Here is a 20,720-nt window from a genome sequence, read left to right on the forward strand (position 1 = left end):
GTGCAGGCCTTCCAGGGTCCTTTGCGGTCTGGCCCCACAGCCCCTAAGCGGCCTCTGTGCCGTGCCCCCTGGCGCACAGGGGTGCCCATGGGAGAAGGTTCCTGGCGTTCTCCCTTCCTCTCTGCAATGCCAACCCCCTTGCCTGGGACCTGTTCCCTGCTCTCAGTGCATCTCAGTGCTCAACATCAACTCCCCCAGAGCATCTCCCTGACACCCCCATCCCTCAAATCCCGGCCGGAAGCACCCCTACCTGCTCTCCTTCTGGGGTTCATCATCAGCCTTGCAGCCTCAGGCTGTGACAGATGCCCCGTAACTGTGGTCGAATAATCCAGGCATCATTTACAATCTTCTCACAGGTAGAGAGGAGGGGCAGGGAAAATGTGGTTGAGAGCTGTTCATTTGTTTCCTTTATTTCTTTTTAAATTATACTATTAACTATAGTCCATGATTTAACTTAGGGTTCACTGTTTGTGTTATGCAATCCATGGATTTTTTTAAAAGTTTTTTCTAATACCATATATACAACCTAACCTATCCCCTTTTTACCACATTCCACTATATAATTCAGTACTGTTGGTTATGTTCACAATGTCATGCTTCCAAAACTTCCCATTGTCCCAAATATTTGTTTCCTTTTAAAAAGAATTCTTTCTGAAAGTGAAGTCATTTGAGATTTAAAAATATATATATTCTTTACTGTCTGCCATTTTACTCTTGATCTATGGCCATCATAGCTGAATATCAGATAAAGACAAACCCTGGGAATGGTTTGCTATGTAAAGTCTGTCTCGGCTTCCCACTTCCTTCAAGATCTGAATTATACTTGTTTATAAACAGTTATGAAGTATTTCCTCCTAGCTTTTTTTTTTTCCCTTAGAACAACTTGTCTGGGGGAAGCAGAAGGAGACCTCGAAAAACTGTCCTTTGACTGAAAAATGGTGTTAAAGGAAAATATATGCCTCATGGAAACACAATTTAGTTATCACACATATGGGATGCATTTTACTCGAGTAGAAAGCTTCTGAAGCAAAGAATCCCGTGAATATACAAACTGTTTTATTTTAGTATTCAACTCAGTTCAAAAGTGCTACAGGGAATTTAATGTAAGAAATGTTGGCTTTTGAAGACCACACCTAAAATTTTATTATTGTTGGCATATTTATTGAAACATGTAGCATAGATGATTGATTTATTTCCATACTGTTTTCCTGAGCTCATGTTTAAGTCTTGATTTCTGTTCAAGGCCAAGTTTTCTCTTTGGAATTATTTGAAAGGTTTTTTTTAAATATAAGAATAGATTCATTTTGATTTTGATTTTTGTAAGTAGCAAACCGCTCTTGGGACTTCCTTTTCATGGATACAGTGTTAAAATTAGACAGTGCTGGCTAGAGATTTTTCTAAGCGACTCTCTCTCAAAAATGCCTTTCATTCATTTCCCCAGTGGCTCAGATCCCGAGAGCAGCCCCACCTGGGTCAGGGCTGGGAACGTACATGAACCTTTGATATAGGAATGGCCACAGGACATGGTACTTATCTCCAGTATGAAAAGAGATCCCAGTAGATATTAGTCTGAGTTCAGAATCATAGATTTGTGTGAAATTTGCATGCGGCTCACTCTTTCTGTCATTTCTTTGCCAGCAATGGATCAAAATAAAGTCAAAGAGAAGAGACGACCCTGGCTAGTTGAATGGAAAACACATAACAAAATGAGCATCCCACCACAGAACCCAGATCTCTTTCAGCAACTCTGAGCCACCTCTGACATGACCAGGGGTCTTTGGAGAAATGCCTTGGACTTGCATCAAGCAAATTAAGTGTCCCAGAAAAGCCAGATTGTCTGAATTCCTCTTATTGAAATAAGCCCTTTGTGGAGAGGCGATGGGATGAAGGGAAGGAACTGGGGGCTTGGCCAACCGCTTAATGCCCAACCACACCCCCTGCCTGTCTCTTGCAAAACAGGCCACCCAGGCTCCAGCATCTGAAGACAACTGTGATCCCCACTCGTGTCCTCATAGCTCTCAAGAATGCCCAGGTCCATCCTAACCTGATCTGTCTGGTCTTCAAGGTGTCGTGAGCCTGGGAAACTATGAGCTGATGCCAACTGTTAGGCACAGTTGGCTTTGGGGAGAGTAGGATCTAAACTTTTACCCTCCAGGAGCTTACCCAGAGAGTAGCATCTCCCTTGGATATTAGGTTCTTAAGAAGGGTGACACCTAAGACAAAAGTCACCTATTTTCAAAATCACTGTTGAAAAATTTTAAGGGAAGTACCATGTTGGAGACCGACATTCACTGACATGCACTAACGTGTCCAACACTGTGCTTTTCCCCTAGACTCGCAACTGATTACTGCTTTGTTGGTTGGGCACTAAATGAAGCTGTTGACTCGCCTTTGGGGGCCATGTTAGAAAAACACAAACTAAATATGAGTGATGTTCACCCTGTGAACACCACGAGAGGGAAGAAGGGAGAGGAGGAAAGAGAGCTGCAACTGGAGGAGGACCACATACGTGCCTTCCAGTTCTCATTCACCCAGGCACTTGATCACTGAGGGACGATTGCCCAAACTATCAAGACCGTTATTCTTTGGTTCCCTCCCCTAACCCACCCCCTTCACCTCCACCCTCTCTATGCTTGCCAGAGATTGAACGCACACGCTTTGTGACTACATTACATACCAGCCAGGAGACATCACGACGGCAAGGACACTGTTCCAACAATTCCCATATTACCAGTGCCTAGACTAGGATATGCTGTTTTCATAAACATTCGTAAAGTGAAATAAAATATTTAGGTAGAGATAATGGGAGCAAAGAAAATAATGATAGACGTATCTGAGAGGCATCAAATGGGTGATACCCATTCAGGAACTGAGAGAGTGAGTCCGTCTAGCTGAAATGATCGAAGACAGCTTCCTGGAGGAGGTTGGATTTGAACTGGACTCTGAAGGTGATGTTGAATTCAGGAGGAAAATGGAGCTTGAAAGACAGAAAGACTGAATTTGTACAGACAGGAAATAATAAGGTGTGGTCTTAGGATCCTGAGCAGACTGACTAGCTAAGAAGCTTACTAGTGAAAAAGTAGGAAAACTGCACAATTTATTACAAAATTGGACTAAATTGAAGTAAAATCTTGTATTTCCAGATTTTGGGGGTCCCTTTCTTTTCTTTCTCCTTTTCCCCCCACCCACCCTTTCTAACATCTCAGTTTTGCTGTTGTCGTTGTTGTTGTTGTTGTTGTTTTACCAGGTTTCTCTTTCTGGAATTTTAGATAGGTTAGGAAACCTCCTGGCTTGACGTACGTACGAAAGATCTGAGGAAGGACACAGGTGGTAAAAATCCCAAAATTGGGGTTCATGGTGACTGATGTGGGCTGAACCTATTATCTGTGAAATGTGGCACAATGGGTAAAAAAAAAAAAAATGTGCTTCAAAATATATGGGGCAAAACCAAAATGAATCTGATATGCTTTAATATGAATTCTATCTATTTTTTCAACTGTGTATTAATAGGGAAGAATAATGTTTTTTAAATAGGGAAATATCCTGAATGAGGTTTGCCGGTTTGGACCGACTAAATAATGCACATCCCGAAGATGGCTTCATTATCAAAAAGTGTTAGCCGGTGAAGAAATGAAGTTGAGTCCCTAACATCTCTCAGGGTTCTAATGATAGAGCAGATGCAATAATCAGCAGCAGACTTCCCGCATTGCTATGCAAATCGCTCTACCACTAAATTAATAGTTGTCATTTATTGTGTTTCCTGGTTTCCTTTATCCCTTTCATTTTGGCATCATAGACTAAGAAAAAAGGCATACTTCTGTTATCACTCAACTTTTGACTACATGTATTTTCGCTCTTTTTGGCCAAGCTCTAGTTCACTGACACAGACTTAATGGAAAGAAATGATAGTCCTATTAAAAAATAATTATGGACTTAAAATAGCAGGCACATTTTTAACCACCATGCTTATAATGTAGATGGGTTATGATTAGAATTTTAAGCTTAACTGTGAATTATCTTCCTTCTGCTGTTTGGCGAATGGGGGAAGTGAGTACACATTGATTCAGAATGATGTTTTTCCTTTTTTAAAAATTATTTTCATCTGGAAGCATAATTTAAAGATAATTTTGCTGTGGTATGTTCTAACAAACCAGTTTAATGCCTTATCAGTGGTTCCAAGGTGGGTGGGGAGGGTGTCAGAATCAGCAAGGGTATTTTTTCAATCTACATGTATCCACTAGAGATTCTGACATATATTTCTTAAGTGGAACCATTTTGCTCACTCCATGCCAATGTGAATCATTTTTATTGATGCGTTATATAGTATTTTCTAGTTATCTTGGAGCTGTACAAGGGTTGAGAATTGCTGGCTTGAATAAATTTTACAGCTCAAAAAACTAGGACACTGCTACTTAACTCTCAGGTCTTATAGGATAAGATTAGCCACCAATTATTGAGTATCTGTTAAGTGCTGGGTACTTTGCTAAGTGCTTACATACACTGCATCAAATCTAAGGATTGTTCTCACTTTATAGATGAGAAACTGGAGGCTCAGCAAAGTGTATAGTCCAAGACTACCTGCAAAATGATGTCATGGTGATTCACATCCTAGCTTTTCTGGCTCTAAAGCTTAATCAACAAAGTCACTGTCAAGTCAAACAACCGGGGCACAGACCCTATAGTAGATGCTGGTTTTGCCCCTCCACCATCTGTTTCCCTGACTTACGGTAGCAGCACCCTGGTTTTCCTTTGGGGATCACTCCTCTCCCACTCTCAGTTCATGCAGCTCTAGTGGGGCCAGCCCCACCTGCTGTCCGTGGCCCGTCAGTCCACCAGCAGATCCTCCTCCCCTGGCCACAGTGATTGTCCGGGGATGAGCACATGGCCCAAGCAGGAGAATTAGCGTCAGTCCCAAGCTTTAGGCTGACACTTGAGAAAGAGTGCCCTGGGTGTGCAAAGAGGGCAGAGCAGAAGCTGCGGGCTGCTGAAGTGTCTGAGTGTAGCCAACACACTGGAGAGCAGAGCAGGGTGATGCAGCAAGACTGATGGGCCACATCATCGGCACCCCCATATCTAGACCAGCCTTATTTTGTACCCCTAGTCTTTTCAGTTACATAAGCCAACAAGTCTCCAGCTCCTATCCCCCCTTTTCTTGGGAAGGGGAAACACGTTCTTACTAATCCAAACCCCTTGCCATACAATATCTCCATCAATAGCCCTAATGAAATCGGTAAAAATGCAAGAGCTTAGCAAATTCATTGAAATGTACTAAAATGCATTGAAAACAGGGTGAAGGTATAATTGTTGGTCCCCAGGTGGTGTGTTCTGCTGAGGTTAGGACTGATGGCCAAGTCCACGAGGCAAACATGCCCATCCAGGCTCCTCACACCACAACCCCGGCACCTACTGTGAAATTGAACTGCTTTCTATACATCTGTAATGTTTCGACAGTCTGAAATTCCTACACAGTCTGGTTTCTTATTTTGTTTGTTTATTTTGATTTTTTTTTTTTTTTAATTTCAAATAAAAGTTCTTGGTGAAGCAAAATGACCCTGTGGTTTGGGCCATATCATTTAAAAGTTAACCTGTTTTTGATGTTTTTTTTATTTATTTATTTTTATTTTTTGCTGATATATAAAATAAACTCTCAACAGAAAATATTAGGTCTTGAATGCCTTCTTATTTCCAGGGTCCTTTTTCATGCTGTCCTTACTTTCATTAATTTATTCACAATCCCTTGCACCTGTACTCCTGTGAGATATAGAAATGGGATTCCAAAGGGACGAATTCTAATTTCTCCCCAGAGTACTTTGTGCTGGTTCAGATGTGTCCACAAGCCCTGGTTCTGGATTCATTCAGAGATGCTTATTGCTAAAAATAAGAAGAATCCTGCAAGCAATGAGTGCAGAAACCCTTCTTGCAGTGGAACAAAAGACCTAGTTTCTGGGCAAAGGATTCTCTTTGTGCTGTGAAAAGCCAAGACTGTACAACCTCTTGTTCATTTAAAACCAGGCTCGGCTTCAGCTGGTGGATACCAACATCTGTTATGTTTTTTGAGGCATCCTTAAAACTTAAGACATGATAAAGCAATCTGGGCTTGCAAAGATAGCTGCTTTGAACTAGCTCTTACCTCAGATTTTCCCGTTTATAAAATCGGGCTGTTAATAAATTCCCAATCTATCTCTTAGGGCAAGTTGAGAATAAACCAAAGTAAGAGATAGGAAAAAGTACATTGAAATACTCCCAAATTTAGTTATTACATATTATTCTTTATAACTGGGGATTCGGGGTTCTAGTGGGGTTGAGTGATAAGTAGCTTTTTAAATAAAATCATTTTAGAAAATCAATAGTCTGAAGTCACCTGGTGCTGCTAATGCGGGACAGGGGTTCACACGCTTTCCCCAGCCCAGCACAGATACAATCACAACCCACCAGGAAACCTGGATTTCTAAAGCCTCTGCACCACACATTCTGGGGAAAGTAGAGCTCTTCATGAACGGGTCTCCGCACTTAGGAGCAGGATAGCAGCAAACAATTCTCTCTCTGACCTGGGCTGTGGCTGGGACAGGAGAAGGTGAGACCGTCCCACCCCCGACACTCAACATCTCCTCCCTTTTCTCTCTCAGTAAAGCAAATTGGAACACAAATAATAGGTGAAAACAAGTTATTAGCGGCCAACCTGGAATCTGCTGTTATTTGTTTATCTTTCAAAATAGCTACTGAAGCTCCTACTAGCAAAAACATTACTTGAGGCCTAACTCACAAAGGAAGTTGACCCACCCCCACCTGTGGGTCATGAAACTGAAGATGAGAAGTGTTATTGAGGGGTCAGTAAGTAGAAATGCTTGTTAGAGAAGATGGGCTACCATGTCTAAAAGCGTCTGGGGACCTGCTTCTTTCAAAGATCACGTGTCCCCAGAATTTCAGAGTGAGCATCCATGTCCTCATCTCTAAAGTGGAAGTGACATTAGGATTGAAGACAATGTATGGGAAGCACCCAGCCCACAGAAGCTCAGTAAATGGACGCTCATTTCATCTTGTAAGATGAGAGTGGAGTGGACCTCCAGGTTGCAGTAACTCAAAAAGCATTATTGAGCGCCAAGTTTTTGCCACACATGCTGCTGGGTATTGTGGGGAAGATAGAAACGAATCCATGCCCTGCCTAGAGCTGCACTAAACCGAGAAAGTCAACACATGCCTGAGGAATTCCATTATGGCCTAAGTGTGATATGGACGAGGGAAGGAAAATTCTGTGGGTCTGGGATTGGCAGAGGAGGGTAGCAAGTGTTTGCACTGATCACACTCCTGAGCCAAAACGGATACTGTTTTGCTCTTAAGAACCCAAACAACAGGCCCTACCATTCCATTTCAACATACTTAAGACTATGTAGAAAGAGATTCCTTTTTTCCTTTTGTCTTTCTGTAAGTCAGGTTTGGCTGCTGGGAACACAGAGTTTATTTCTTGGCACCTTCCAGGGGAGCGAAAAGAAAATTACAAGGGTGTGAACTGCAGCGATTATAAAGAAGTTGAGACATGGGCCTCTATGAAATGCTTATGTTCCCTGGCTAGGTATAATCCGTTTCAGCCTTTATTGCACAAACAAATGCTACCAGGTAGCAGCGTCACAAAGGTGGCATGCCAGCAGACAGATGGCAGGGGGGCCTCTCGCAGCCACAAAGAGCACAGGGCTCCTTTCTTCCTTAAAGAATTTTTGCCCTTAAAGAAAAGAACTAAATGCTTTCCTTTCTTATGACTGTAACAATGACGAGAGTGACTACAGGCCTTCCCCCCTGGGTGCTGCCCGCCCACTGGAGGTTGGCATTATCTCGCCTCTATTGTCCGGCAGGCTTGGCCTGTGAGCTGGGAGCCGAGACCTCACCTGGAGCTCCGGCTTGTTGAGTGGCTGCTTAATGGGCAAGCTGTGTTGGGACCAAATCCCAGCCCTTTGTCTTTCCCTGAAGCTGCACAGCAGCAGTCTCCAGGGCTGGAGAAGATCTTTCTCCATCCAAGCACTGCATGCAGGAAAAGGCTGGAACAATGGCTCGCTTGGAGCAGTGATCAATGGAGCAGTTGTTGCCAGCAGAGGTCCAGAGAGTAATGACAGTTTGTGGGAGTCCATCTCTTAGGAGCCGAAGTTGGGTCAGGACAGGGCACTCTCAAATGTAGACAGGCATTATTACGATATTGGGACAAACAAAGGCCCAAGCTGTTTGACAGCCCCACACTCTTCTCACTCAACCACTAAGGGTGCCAAAGGGTTGCCAGCGGTATGCTAGACACTTTCAGTAAGTTATGTGATCCAGGCCCTATAACATGGAGAAAGTGCATATTATTTCCATTTTGTAGGTCAAGTGGATACTCAGAGGTTAAGAAACTTACCCAAAGCTATTGCATGAATAAGCCTGATGGAAGAACGAGGGTTCAAATCCCACCTTGCCAGAGTCTAAGATTGTTTGCATGTGCTCCCTTTCTAGAACGCTGCTCTGTGAGGTCAGAGACCACAGTTTTGTCTTTACTGCCATTCCTCCTGTGATCAGCCCCATGCCAGGCGCACAGTTGGGTCTCCCTAAATATTCATTGATGAGTCAAGATCTGAGCTTGTAGATGTGCTCTTGGGCCAGGCATGGTAAAGACAGAGCATTGGGACCCTAAGGAGGGCAGTTGCTAGAATCCAGTGGTTGATGCATCCACAAACATTGAGCTTCTGCTGGGAAGGTACCATGTTGGAGGCGACAGAGCAAAACATCCAGGGCTGCTGCTTGCACAAGCCCAGGGGGCACCATTCACAATGGAATTGTGAGAAGGCTGGTGGAATGTGGAGGAAGGAGGGTCCTCAATGGCAGGTCCCTGAGCTCCCTACCCTGATAAAGACAGAGCACTGCTTCACGTTTTTCTATTTTCTCTGTTGCAGCTCTTGGTAAGGTACCACCACTTGAAGAGCAGATGCTTGGTTTAAAGATAACCAACCCTATTATTTCTTGAGTGTGGAAGTTGAAGTCTAGGTAATTTGCAGTGAGCTGCCCAAGATCATCCAACTGATTAGTGACAGACCCAGAACTACCTCCAGATCCTGGGGAGAAGGCCAGGATCTCCCTCCTGCAAGCTGAATCGCAAGGCTCCCTCTTGGCAAGGCATGGGCTGGACTCAGCATATCTGAAGAAAGACTCTGGCGAGGCATCCTGAAAACTGATCTGTCTCATGAGAAACCCCAAGCTCCGATTGATGACAATCATGATTAACCAATCCATTGATGGCTTACTCCATGCCAGACTGTTCTAGGTGCCTTTCAAGTCACATCTCTTTTAATCCTGACAGAAATCCTATGGGAGAAACACTGTTATTATCACCATTTTGCAAAGAGGGAAAGCTGAAGCTTGATGATGTGTCCACGGTGACACAACTAAGACCCCAGACAGAGACTCCAGTTCTCACCAAGGGCTCCTCTTTAAACATTGCAGGAACACATCAATAATTCAGCTATTGTTTCGGTATATTTTGCATTCCTTCTGGTTACCATGTGTTTTTTGTTTTGTTTTGTTTTGTTTTGTTTTTTTAATCTAGTGAAGCATGGGTGAAAGAGTGTAGGCCACTCATTTAAGCAACAGTTTCAGTGATGACTTTCATATGAACCTTATCAGTGTCAAAGCAGAGTTTACTAACACTTTGCTAACTTATAAACAGGCTCCCACACACTCACTTTCATGCTTATACAAAGAAACACATGTAAACATTTCAAAACATTTCTGGTGGGCAATTAATTTCCTTTCGTTTGGGAAATTATCCGATTGATGATTAAAAAAAATGAGGCAATGCATAGTTTGGAGATAAGGGATATTAAAATGGGTAGCTTTGGTCTCTTTCAGGAATTTGGGGTCCTTGGAAGATGTCATTAAATTTCTGTGTACTTAGAGCTCCATTTTGCAGCCTGCTCCTGGGAGTGTACTTAGGCATTTGAGATGGAAGGGGGGGCAGCAGGCATGAGGTTCTTTGGTTTCTTTGGAAACTCTGTGTCTTCTGAAAAGCTGATGAATATGTTTGCAACATTCTTTGCTTTTTTCTAAGAAATAGGGTTGCACTTCTTATCTACAACTACTTTCAGATTTCTTCCTTCTGTTTTCTTCTTTCTACCCTCTCCTCTTTCTGTGTGGGAAAGGTAGACTGGGAGGTCAGTGCCAGAAGGAAAAGCATCCCCATCTGAACACCCTCCCTAAATCAGATGCCCGTCCTTGACACCTTCCAAGATGTCTCTTCCAGGAAGCTCTCCTGTGCCTTTATGCCTTATTTCTCTCTAGCTGCATTAGATAATACCATTCCTCCATTTGAATGCCAGACAATTTTTTTTGGTTAAGTAATTTGAAAAAAATCACACACAAAAATTCAAATATGTGACCTACTGACTCCAACGATATGTGTTGACCAAATATTTTCAAAACCTTCTCTCCCTGGGCTCATGATAGGGTTTCTCCTTTTTCTGGGCACATAGTAGGATTGCACTTCCCTACTCCCTTCGAAGTTAAGCACAACCATGTGACTTGATGTGACTGACGAAATGTGAGTGGCAGAGCCAAGATGCATGCACGATTTGCCGCCTTCTCTTTCCTGCTGCCTTGACAAATAGCAATGTTTTAGAAGGTGAGAACATCAACCAGGGATGGCCCTGTATTCTGATGTGTGACAGACATGTACTGCATGATATAGGGACTACATAGGTGATCGAGGGCTGGATGCCCTTTTTGGAGAATTCCTTGATTGCATGAGAGTTAGCTTCTGAGGTTCCTTTCTATTCTAAATTCCCGATTACTATGACATTTTAGGTTGGCAGTTAACTCTGGTTTCTTGCTGCATGCCGCCTCCTTCGTCTGTTTTTTAACTTACAGTCAAAAGGTCCAGGTGCAAATTTTGTCTCTGACTCTTATTAGCTGTGCAACCCTTATTAGCCAAACCACTTAACTTCCTGAGTCCCAAATATCTAAAGGAGAAATGGCATCAAGCTCAGCCTATTTCAAGACTTTGTAGAGACTTAAAGTCAAAGTAAGATGGTGCATGTGAAAGTGTAGTCTAACTTTTTAGAAGTGGATAGCAGCATCACTACTGTATCATCATTCCTAGCTACAAAGGAACACTCATGCCCATCTACTCCTGGTGGTCCAAGGATTGGTGTAGACACATGCACATCCTGGGTGGAGTAAAGCCTCTGGTACCTCCCTGGATGGAATAAACTGTCTCTCAACTCAGGGACTGGAGGCTCCACGTATACCTGCAGTTGGGCTTTCTTTCCCAGACACAAGTTATGCATTACCCATTTGTTGGCTTATCCATTTGCAAAGCAACTGAAATAGCTACTTCATTTGGCTGATGCCTTATAAAATGACATATAAAGAAGCATTGTGTAAAGGTTGAAAAAGACACCCAAAGGGTCCTAAGTAATGGCACTGGGCCTTTTTCCATCAGAGAGTGCCAAACTCCTACTGTCAGTTGGTCCCCAGGGTTTCTGGTCTCTGAGCATCAATCATTTTGGCTATTTTTTAGTCAGCAGGAAGCACGGCAGCACTTAGCAACTTCTGAAGAGCTGTCTTTCCTAGCCAATAGATTCCCTTTCTTGAACAGATCCACACTAATTTTTATTAAATCAATCTTGTACTGTTGAGTGGATCCTGAGCGTTGGCTATTAACTCCATGAAAATACCTTGATGTCTCAAGACAAAAAAATAATCATAACATGGGCCCTTAATTTTTACATGTCTTTTTCTTTTAAGTGTAATATTGTTTCCATTTGCATGCATTTGGCATTACACAGATCCAGAACAACTGAATTCTTCAATTCTTTCCTTCTTCTCTCTTCCCCCCCCCTCTCTCTTTCCTTTCCTCCTTCCCTCCCTCTCTCCCTCCTTTGCTTCCTTTTCTATGACACATTCACCAGTCAGTTCTCTGCTGGTCCCAGCTTTAATGGGCAAACCATCCTCCCAACAATTTCCAGAACAGCCCCTGAGAAGGTGATGGTAGCAACTCCCAAACAGCTCAATGTAATGGACTTTTCTCAGGACTCTTCCTTGGAAGCAGCACCCACCCCCACCCCCAGGACAGGTTACCTCCCAATTCAGGAGTGTGGTTAGAGATGCTTGGTGGGATGTCAGGGCGTAACTGACTCACTCATCCGTCTGGCCGCAGTGCACAGTGAGAGCCCTTTCCCTGCCCCAGACCCAGCCAACCCCCAGTCAAAGAGTTGGAGCTTATCTTTAAGAAGATTGAGGACCTCTGGCTCATCGCTGGCTTTCTTTCTATGCCAAAAGGCCTGGCAGATCAAAGTCGACTTTACTTCACATAGCTAGTGGCTTATCTCCTGCTTGTCCTAAGAGGACTGACCTCTCAATTAAGGTTTTAACAACAATTTCTCTTTGGGGAGGAAATGCTCTTCTCATGGAGGGTAGTTTATACTACCAGACCTCTGGGTCTGACCTCCCTGGCTATGCAGCCTGTCATGACTGCTTGCCATGTAATTAGGCGACATTTTTTCAGTTCCTTTTATGAAGAAAAAATGTTATTTTTACCGAAAATATCTCCAAGTGTCTGAAGCGTTTTATTTTTCATATCTAATGAGGTGACAGCGGAATGTGTTAGATGAATATGACTTTATCAAGCTTTAACACAAACACCCCTCTCAAATCCAGAGCTTCGTGGGGTGTAGAAGGAGACACTGCTAATCCAAAGCAGGCTCTGAGTGGCATGTCTTTGTGCATTCCTTTATGCGCTCACTGGACCTGCCCTTCACCCCCTTTAGGTTTTTATCCTCATTAGACTTTCTCTCAAATCATGGCTTGCCAGTTTGCAAGTTCTGAGTTGCTTAAACTTAAATTGAATGCCAAAGAAAAATATCTTGTACCTCAGCACTGGAAAATTCTATGAAGACATCGACTTTTTAGATAGATGTTGTGAGCTGGTGTATTAAGTATACACAATTTTTACTTGCAGATAAATTCCTTTTATTGGCTATCTGTGCCAATTACCCTGGAAGATTCTACGGACATATATAACATGTTTCCCTGCTTAAGGGAGCTTACACTACAAGTGGGGAGGTAGCCCAACGGGGAGGCTGATTAATTTAGATGTTAAACCATTGCAAAAGTCTAGAGCTCAGGATCTGGGTCAGACAGACCTGGGTTTGAATCTCAGTTTTGCTTTTTTGTATCTGTGTATGCTCAGGAAGATTATTTTTGGATATCCCAGGCCTCAGTTTCTTTGTCTATAAAATTGGGAGAAGAATCCTCCCACTATCTCACAGGATCTCATAAGGATCAGATGACAAAAAGCATTAAAGTATGTAGCCCATTGCTACATATGGCCACTGCTAGTAGCTTTATTATGATGATATGAATTCTTGAAAGAGTTTTTTAAAAGATAGGGTAGGATTTACTTAAAGATGGGCAGGCAGGGAGCCCTTGCTGGGGCAGAGGTAGACAGGAACACCTGCTGAGTTCTGAAGGGACAGCTGGTAAACCCTCAGCAGCCACTTGTTGGTTAGTTGATTTAACACCTGCCTTCCTAGTCACTCATGTCTTATCTGCCTGCACGACTTGCCAAGAATTACTGGGGGAGCCACAAAGTTAGTTTGCTGTATCTGTTACAGCTGAGGGTCAGTTGTCATTTCCATCACAAAATCCATGCTTCATGGATATAAAGCTTGGACTTTAAAATGACATGGGGCTTAAACTGTACTTAACACTTTTGATTTAAAACCTAGTCAGAGAACAAGAGTTCTTAGTCCACATGGCAGATAATACCATTGTAGGCTCTTTGGTATACATTGCCTTTTAAAATGAATTCTCTCTCTGGCTTTGTACAGCCTTTAAAATGGCAGATAGCTTTAAACAAAGAGTCATAAAAAATCAACACTTTTTGAAAAGGTAATAATCAGCCACATTTGCGTTCTCTATGGAAGAATGACTGGTGCCTTGGGAGGGTTTTGTTTTCATGCATTTTAAGGATGACTTTCCAAGATGGCTACTTTAGAAAAGGGCAGTTTAAGCAGAGGAAGCAGAAACATTTTTACTACTTTCTTAGCCTCTTGAGATATATACTTAATTCATCTATATTTTTATATGAAATTTTATTTTCAGATAAAAATGCATTATGTACAATATCAGTAAATATTTTAACTTTTGGCTTGTGCATCAAAGGCATGTTAAAGCCAAATATGCATCTGTTAGCAGACTGATCCTAAAGCATTTTATATAAAAATAATAAAAATAAAAAGATAAACATCTCACAGGAAATATCTGATGACCAGAATCAGGAAGGAATTTTAACTTTTGGTAAAAAAAAAATATATATATATATACATTGTTGCTCTGATTTCAACGTTAGAAAGAAATGGTGATGTGAAAAATACTCAGAGAATTTTCCAAGGGAAGGTGGAGAGTTTGAAACACCCCCAGGAAATGTTTGCAATCTAGTTGAAGGTTTAAAGCTCCGCGGCGTTCAGTATTATGCTCTAAACATTTCTGTGCCACATCCAGGTGAAGATGATGGTGAAAGGATAATGTAGCTCCTTGTTAATTACCTGCAGCTTCTCTTGTGAGCGAGGAGGATAGGTCTTGGAGAAGAGGTTGCAAAGTAGTTCTTGGAGAGACTTCTTTCCCCTCCTGGGCAGACTTGGATATCTGCCATGGCCTTTAGTTTTCATTTTTCAGGGTCCAATATCTTTAGACCTCTGGCTGCTTCATTATTAGGGCAAGATTTTAAGAAAAGCTCTCAGGAGCCTTGGGTGAGGCCGATAATGGAGTTTAGTTTTACGACTGGTGAATTAGCTTCCATGGAGCCATGCTGGTAACACAAAAAAGTGCTAGTGGCTTTCTACAGAGATAGGAAAGCTGAGGTATCTCGTTCGTTTCTGAGGTAGAGTGAGAATATAAGCATGCTATTGACTGTCACCCCATAGAATCAAGAGATGGCGTCTATTTCCCCACCTGGCCTGGCTTTGTGGCTTGTTTTGGCCAATAGAATACGCAACTAATGATGCATAAGTTCTAGAGCCTAGGCCTCAAGAAGCCTTGAAACTTCTGCCTTTATCCTCTTAGATGTTGCAGAAGGAAGCCCTGGCTAAATCACTAAATGATGAGAGACCACGTGGAGGGAAAGGCAAAGCCAGCACCAAGGCCCAGGCATGTGGGTGGGGCCACATTAGACCTTCCAGCCCAGGTGAGCCACTGACTGCTGGCAGCCACATGATGGAGGCCAGGTGAGACCAGCAGAAAAACTGCCCAACCAACCCACAGAGTAATGAGAAACAATCGAGATTTTGAGTCAGGAGTTGTCCAACGTCAGCACATGAGCCAAATCTGACTTGGCTCCTGGTTTTGTAGATAAAGTTTTATTGGGGCACCACCATTCTCATTTGCTTCCATATTGATTATGGCTGCTCTTGTGCTACAATGGCCAAGTGGAGTAGTGGCAACAGTGACCAGGAAGTCCACAAAGCCTAAAATATTTACTATTTTGCCCTTTATTAAAAAGTTTGCTTACTTATGTTTTAAGCCACTAAGTTTTGGGAGTGGTTTGATATACAATAATAGATAACTGACATTGGTATCTGGAAGTAAGCTGTTATTGTAATAAAGTAAAAACTTTGTGAGTTTGGGTTTGGAGTAGGAGACAGGCAGAGTGTGCTGGTTTGGATCTGTTACGTACTCCATAAAAGGCCATGTTCTTTTAATCCAATCTTGCTGGGTTGGGAGGCAGAACTATTATGGGTGGAATCTTTTGATTAGGTTGTTTCCATGAAGATGTGACCCAGTCCATTCAAGGTGGGTCTTAATAAGTTTACTGGAGTCCTTAAGAGAGCTCAGGAAGAGAGAGAGAGCTCAGAGCCGACACAGACCCAGATGCTTAAGATGCAGACAGAAAGACTTTTGGAGATGCTAAGCTAAGAGATGAAGCCCAGAGTTTGCCCTGGAGAAGCTAAGTGAGAAACCACAAATGCTTAAAGAGAAAGCCACTGGAATCAGAAGCTGAAAGCAAAGTACCCAGGAGCAAAGGACCAACAGACGCCAGCCACGTGCCTTCCCGGCTAACAGACGTGTTCTGGACGCCATCGTTCTTTCTTCAGGGAAGGTATACTACTGTTGATGCCTTGGTTGGGGCATTTTCATGACCTTACAACTGTAAATTTGTGAACTAATAAACCCCCATTGTAAAGGTAAATCCATTTCTGGTATGTTACATTTTGGCAGCTTTAGCAAAATGAAACACAGAAGAAGGAAAAAGCTGGAAGAGAAGTGAGGAAATTGCTATGAAGGGTGGAGAAAAGGAAACCCAAGTTATGTAGCGGCGGCATAGGCCAAACTACTACCTATGGTAACTTGGAATATAGGAACCTTCCTATTTAATTCACAGATTTGGCTAAGGAAATCTGTAGACAGAAGATTGTCTAGAGACAATCTAGAAAGTGGCAATTGGCTTCTCCTAGCTGCATGTGGTGCTGTATGTGAAGAGAGAGATGAGAAAAAGAAGGAAATGTTTCATTTACAAGCCTGATTAAAAGATAAGGTTGTCTCTCATTCCCAGTACCCCCTCCACCCAGCCAATAAAAAATTCTCAACTGAAACAAGGCCAGGGGCTAAAAATCAAGTCAAGAGTGTGGCTGTAAGACCTTTATTAAAACCTCAGAAAGCCCTAAGCTGTTGCCTAAGAGACCCTCCAAGCTAGCCAAAAGTTCTAAGAATCTTAAGGGGGTCTCCTACGGTAGGTTCACGCTCAGCCCAAAGTCCAGAGAATCTTTCTCAAAAAGAATAATGAGCATGACTCGATCCCAATGAGTCAAGGGAGACCCACAAAGTTTTAAAGATACTCTATTGGTGAAAATACCACCAAGTTGGACCCAAATGGACAGAGGCAGTACAAAATGAAAAGAGCCTCTGGACCTGCAACTTTCTATCGGCAACAAATAGAGAAAACTATTCAGTTGCAAAACATGGATCATTTCTTATAGAAAAGGAAGGACAACTCAGAGGGCAGAGCTAAGGGCCCAGAGGATGCAGCCAAGAGTCAAACAGAACAAGGGATTATGGAACCACTCGCAGGGAGCAGAAGTGAGTCTGAAGCAAGGAGCAGCCCATGTTCCCGGAGTAGGGGAAGCTGACAAGATGTGCCTGGCTGTATTTCAGAATGCTGTGGCCCAGCAACCACCATATGCCACCCATTGCTGCAGTTTTGAATGGGCGGGTCTACTGAGGTTACGTTGTCCCTGTTTCACCATCGTATGTTGGGGAGAGTGGGGCATATAACATGTCTCTTTACCTTGCAGGTTTCTGACTCAAGAGGAGCTGCAGCCAAGGCACCTCCTCTGCATCTGCATTTAGGTGACCAAGATCCTGGGCTTTGAGAGCGAGGCCAGTGCTGCAATGGGATAAGAGTTTTGAGCAAGTGAGTGAGTGTGTTCTGCATATGGGAACAATGACAGTAATTCTTCAGCCCTTCCTATTGGAAGGGGACTCTATACCCCTTATCCCTAGGTGGGCTTTGTGACTCACTTTAGCTGATAGAAGTGGCATTAAGAAGCTCCAGAGCTCAAGCTCATGAGGCCTTGCAGCTTCCACGTTTGCCCTCTTGGAAGACCAGCATGTTTGAAGCCCAAGTTAGATTTCTGAATGGTGACAGATCACATGCAGAGAGAGGCCCCACCAACAGCCAGCACTAGATATATGACTTAGGTCGTCTTAGACCCTCCAGACCTAGCTGAGGGGTCACCTCCCTCCAGTCACATAAGGGAGCTCGGGGGCAATCAGCAAAATGCAAAACAACTACCCAGTCAACCTACAGAGTTGTGAGAAGCAATAAATTGTAGACGTAAGCAATTATATTTCGGGGTGGTTTGTTATGCAGCAATAAATGATGCACTTTCCAACTAATTATTTTTATGCGCACATCGAACTGAAGGAAATTTGGGAGGAACAGCATGCTTTAAAGTTGTCACCTATGGAAAAGTAATTATTGAGCACAGATTTTAATATAACCCTTTTCCTTCTGTTAAGACTCTACCTTAATCATAGGCACTCTACCAAACTGAATATAAATCTAGGATCATTAAAACATATTTGGATCCAACAGCTAAACAGAACAGTTCTGAAGGCACAAATCACATAACGTGTTTATTTTAATTTAAAAAATGACTCCAGGGACTTTTCTTCCAAAGTAGAAACAAGAGTTCCCTTCCCAGAGCCTACCTAGGGCAACCTTGAGAGACATATTTAATGCAGAAAATATTGACTAGCCACGCAAACCAAGAAAGAACATTCGTCAGCTATAACAACATTGTCACTACAATGAAGACAGAGGAATTTGAGTTCATTGTTTTAAAGGGTGGCTGACAGCAATGCTTGCTACTGAAAAATTAAAATAGAGCTTGAAGTTTGCCCAAAAGTCTCTATGAGTGAATAGAACTTTCCGCCTTTCATTGAAAAAAGAAATTCCTATAAGCAGTGATGAATTTCTCTGTCACTACTTTTTAACAGAATGAGGGCACATCCTAGTCCTCGTCAGGCAGCCGCTGGGATCTCATATATTTATCGATGCCCTGCCCACCGCTGGAACTTTTGTGAGTCATTTTGGTTTTGTGTCTCTGTTTCTGTTTGTAAGAGGAACCTTCTCCCCCACCCCACACCCCAACCCTCACCTTCTAGGACTTGGCCCATTTTAACCCACAGCTATTGATGTGCATAGAACCCAAGAGCCTCCCTCCGACAAATCTAGGCTTAAGTGCTGTTTCGGATATTCTCCTGGCATTCATTACTCATTCATCCTAACTAGGGTTCAAAGTGTAGCCCCACTACTTATGGGTCCTTGGGCAAGTTATATGACCCCTCTAAGTCGCATCTACAAAGGAGAAAATTAATCCCCATCCCTTGCAGGGTGGATTTGAAGATTAGAGATAATATCGGTGTAACGTATCTTACGGCTTGTGGTTGGCATGTCACGGTGCCTCTCATATGGGTTTTTATGAGGACTTCGTGAGCCGATATTTGTTAAGCTCTTCAGACCCTGGCTCGAACATGGTAAGAGTTTGTTAAATAAAATAAATAAAAATCTACCAGACTCTGTTGCAATCAACAGAATCAGGACCTCAGGGAGCTTGCCTTCAGGTGTGTACATGCAACACAGAGCCAAACACCTGACCGGGGGCAGACAACTTCTATAACTGTACCTGGTATTCTATGCAGCCCGCATGTAAGGGATGCCTGCTGTATGCACCATGCTAGACACCCCAGGGGCACTGGGGAGAATACGGTTTATAGGCCCTGCCTGGGAGACAGACAAGAAGGAGAGATTAGCTAAATGCTACTTAGGTGGCCTGGGCCAGCTTTTGCAGTGGACATTAGTGTTGCCTGCATCCCCCCCTCCCCTTCCACTTAATTTGGGGGAGCTACCAAGCCCCCAAGGACACAGTGTTGGTGGGAGAGCCCAGCAGGTTGTCTTCCTTCTCTGATCAAGAGGTGGGTCTGGCCCATCTGGGCCAGTCAGAAGCTCTGCTTCCCTGATCTCTGCTGCAGGGTATTCTCCAGCTGAGTGGCCCCATGATCCCCAGACAAGCTGTGGTCCTGGCTGCCCTGAAACTGTTTAAAATCTCTGGGCTGTAATTTGTACTTTTAGCAAGGTCCCAGTGATTCTTAAGCTATGGGTTAGAAGACTGACTTCTGGTACACTGATACAGTCTAGAGCCAGCCCGAAAGAACTGCACCAAAATCACACCCTAAAGCAAGTGGGTGGAAAATAAAATGAAATAAAGCAAAATAGAGTAGAGCAGAATGGAGTAGAATGGAATGGAAAAGAAAATAATGGAATGTACATAATAAGGCTGCATAGTGTTTCATTAAACTTTTTAATCAGTTATTTATATGTGAATATATTGATTTGCAATGTAAAAGGTTTTTATTAATGCATTTTTTACTGTTGGTTTTTGGTAAAAAAAAAAATATGTGAAAGTCATCCCTTAAAGTATATTTCTTATACTATCTTGATGAGAAGAATCCCCCAGTAGGCTTTTTAGAAATACAGATTTCTAGGCCCTTCCACTGGCCATTCCGATTGGGTAGGTCTGGAGTGGGGCAGGAATTCCCTGCTTTCTCTTTCCTCCTTTTTTGTCTTTAAATAACAGGCAACCCTTTGGTGATTTTCATTGTCATCAAGTGGGTGTGGGGATGGGGGGAGCCCCTGAGCTCGGCTTTTCAGGTTAAAAGAAGCTGGCAAAGAAAGCTATATGCACAGTAAAATTAGTTGTCAGAGTGGGAAACATGCAAAATCAAAACACAGTAAAAACCTAGTGGTGAAAGGAGTGAGGAGATGGTGAGCTTGTTGTGGTCAATTGAATAATTGACCACACACACACACAAGGATGTTTTCAAGTCCTGACCCCAGTCCCATGGGTGTGCTCCCATTTGTAAACAGGACCTTTGGAGAGCCTTTTTGGTTGAGGCCAAATTGAATCAGGCCGGGCCTTAAGCTGGCTTGGCTGAAGTCCTTATAAGGAAGAGAAAATCAGTATAGAGTCAGAGAGGAGAAGCTAGAGAAGGAAAGGGACAGATGGCCATGTAATGGAGGGAGAGACTGAGCCACTGCCGGACACGACGGACTTCGGCGAAGGCATGGCTTGTCAAGACCTTGATGTTGGACTTCTAGTCTCCAAAACTGTAAGCCAATGAATTCCTGTCATTTAAGCCAGCCTGTGTGC

Source organism: Choloepus didactylus, chromosome 15, assembly GCF_015220235.1.
Source record: "Choloepus didactylus isolate mChoDid1 chromosome 15, mChoDid1.pri, whole genome shotgun sequence".
NCBI classification, from domain to species: domain Eukaryota; kingdom Metazoa; phylum Chordata; class Mammalia; order Pilosa; family Megalonychidae; genus Choloepus; species Choloepus didactylus.